Source organism: Nanorana parkeri, unplaced genomic scaffold (assembly GCF_000935625.1).
Source record: "Nanorana parkeri isolate BGI_ZX_2015 unplaced genomic scaffold, ASM93562v1 scaffold2238, whole genome shotgun sequence".
Classification (NCBI taxonomy): Eukaryota; Metazoa; Chordata; class Amphibia; order Anura; family Dicroglossidae; genus Nanorana; species Nanorana parkeri.
In genome coordinates this window covers 176,881-180,220 of record NW_017308506.1, presented here as the reverse complement: position 1 = coordinate 180,220, position 3,340 = coordinate 176,881, and positions in this window count along the sequence as shown.

Below are 3,340 nucleotides of genomic sequence, written 5' to 3'. Positions count from 1 at the left end.
GGCCCTGTTGTGTGTGTGGACAAAGTTGATGTAACGTTTGGCGGTACTCACAGGCGCAGCGCAGGCTCTTGCGGTAGATGCCCCAGATGAATTCCCCGCACAGGTCGCACCAGGTGTACTGAGTGTGGGAGGTGGGCTGGAAGTAGTGCCCCTCCCCCACCTTCCCCGTCGGGGGGCGCTCCCCCTGCCCGGCACCCCCTCTCCTCCTCAGGCTCCTCTGCAGGATGGCGGGGGCTCCTAGAGAAGTGGCCCGAGGACGGCTCCCAAATTGGCCCTTTTAGACCTCTATGGGGCCACAACCAGAACACATGGAGCATGGAGACCAATCGGAGATCAAGGAGTGCATCGGGTGCCATGTGACCTGTTCCCGTGACTGGTTCTCTTTGAAAGGGGACACTGTCCTCCGTGTGCGTGTTCCGGACTGCTACGGGGCGCCCCTACCAAATGCTGAACCCTAAAATCTCATCGGAGGTTCAATGTGTCAATGCCAAAGGAAGAGCTTCATTATAATAATCCCTGGTGATCCCGCCATGGAGGTCCATGTTCAGGCACTTCCTGTTATAGGGTGACAACGCTCTGTCCTTGTTCAGACACTTCCTGCTATAGGGTGACAATGCTCTGTCCTTGTTCAGGCACTTCCTGTTATAGGGTGACAACGCTCTGTCCTTGTTCAGGCACTTCCTGTTATAGGGTGACAATGCTCTGTCCTTGTTCTGACACTTCCTGTTATAGGGTGACCACGCTATGTCCTTGTTCAGGCACTTCCTGTTATAGGGTGGCAACGCTCCGTTCTGTCTCCTGATTGTACTCCGGTGTTGTCACCCTGTCACAGGGGATTCCGCAGGAGACTGGAAGCTGTACTGACACACACAGAGCAGACATGGGACACAGACTAGTCTGCAGCGGGTTGGTTATCTGTGATGTGGTGCAGAGAGTGCAGGGGAGCTGCTTGTGTACAGTGAGCTATAACATGGCAGTCTCAGGTAACATGGCAGCTCCGCCCTGATGTAACATAGCAGTCTCTGGTCTCCTGGGTTGGTTTTGGGGTCGGGTAGGTCCTTTTTTTTTGTTCCTCCCTGAGATGCCCCCGATCAGGAAATGTTGCTCGGGTTGCCCTCGCTCCCTCCCCATTTCCTCCTCTTTGAATCCAGTTTCCGGATAGACTTCCCCTCTAATCACCTTCCAGGCCGGTGTGCGGGGACAATGGAGGATCATATCTGCCCGCGCTCTATTCTTCTCCTCTCAGTCAATGAGCCTGTCCCGGCTTCTCTGCCAGTGGAGAAGGACACCCCCTTACATTGGTGGTCAGTGAAGGACACCCCCTTACATTGGTGGTCAGTGAAGGACACCCCCTTACATTGGTGGTCAGTGAAGGACACCCCTTACATTGGTGGTCAGAGAAGGACCTCCCTTACATTGGTGGTCAGAGAAGGACCTCCCTTACATTGGTGGTCAGAGAAGGACACCCCCTTACATTGGTGGTCAGTGAAGGACACCCCCTTACATTGGTGGTCAGTGAAGGACACCTACCTTACATTGGTGGTCAGTGAAGGACACACCCTTACATTGGTGGTCAGAGAAGGACCTCCCTTACATTGGTGGTCAGTGAAGGACACCCCCTTACATTGGTGGTCAGTGAAGGACACCCCCTTACATTGGTGGTCAGAGAAGGACCTCCCTTACATTGGTGGTCAGTGAAGGACACCCCCTTACATTGGTGGTCAGTGAAGGACACCCCCTTACATTGGTGGTCAGTGAAGGACACCCCCTTACATTGGTGGTCAGAGAAGGACCTCCCTTACATCGGTGGTCAGTGAAGGACACCCCCTTACATTGGTGGTCAGTGAAGGACACCCCCTTACATTGGTGGTCAGTGAAGGACACCCCCTTACATTGGTGGTCAGTGAAGGACACCCCCTTACATTGGTGGTCAGTGAAGGACACCCCCTTACATTGGTGGTCAGTGAAGGACACCCCCTTACATTGGTGGTCAGTGAAGGACACCCCCTTACATTGGTGGTCAGTGAAGGACACCCCCTTACATTGGTGGTCAGTGAAGGACACCCCCTTACATTGGTGGTCAGTGAAGGACACCCCCTTACATTGGTGGTCAGTGAAGGACACCCCCTTACATTGGTGGTCAGTGAAGGACACCCCCTTACATTGGTGGTCAGTGAAGGACACCCCCTTACATTGGTGGTCAGTGAAGGACACCCCCTTACATTGGTGGTCAGTGAAGGACACCCCCTTACATTGGTGGTCAGTGAAGGACACCCCCTTACATTGGTGGTCAGTGAAGGACACCCCCTTACATTGGTGGTCAGTGAAGGACACCCCCTTACATTGGTGGTCAGTGAAGGACACCCCCTTACATTGGTGGTCAGTGAAGGACACCCCCTTACATTGGTGGTCAGTGAAGGACACCCCCTTACATTGGTGGTCAGTGAAGGACACCCCCTTACATTGGTGGTCAGTGAAGGACACCCCCTTACATTGGTGGTCAGTGAAGGACACCCCCTTACATTGGTGGTCAGTGAAGGACACCCCCTTACATTGGTGGTCAGTGAAGGACACCCCCTTACATTGGTGGTCAGTGAAGGACACCCCCTTACATTGGTGGTCAGTGAAGGACCTCCCTTATGGGTCCATCAAGTTCAGCCTCTGTGTATGAGAGTTTTATGTGTTTCATTCAGAGGAAGGCCAAAAAAAAAAGTGACCTTTTATGAAACAGCCAACAACGGGCACGGTCAGCTGCAACGTCCCGACACCACAACGCACCCCCATGCACAGAGGAAGGTCTGCACTGAGCACTACAAGTTGTGTGGGACTCGGGTTGTCATGCAGTGAGGTGTGCAGCCACATATACAGTATATAGTATACAGGTGATTACTGCCGCTCATAGAGGACAACACGGTGCACATGGAGGGTCATATACAGTATATACTACACACACACTGTATATATATATATATACTCTGCAAGACGTGGCGCTGTCACTGGTGCGGTGGATCACATATTTTGGGGTTACATTGCCAGCAGTGGCTGATCTGGGATGCCGAGCGCAGCTCGTGTGAGTCATGTGCGATCTCCGGCGGCCTATCTCTGCGAGCGTCACTGCGGCCGCCACATCCTCTCACGCCGCGAATGACTGTTGATATGCAGGAAACCGCAGCACAGCGATTACCACGCCACCTCCACAGGTTGCAGACACTCATCTATGATGATGAATAAAACGTTCCATCGCTTTGCTAGGGGGACATTTTCCTTGTCGTGTCATATGAAGAGACGTGTCCCGGGGTCTGTACATACGTGTGGAAGCCGTGACAACAATGACCAAACG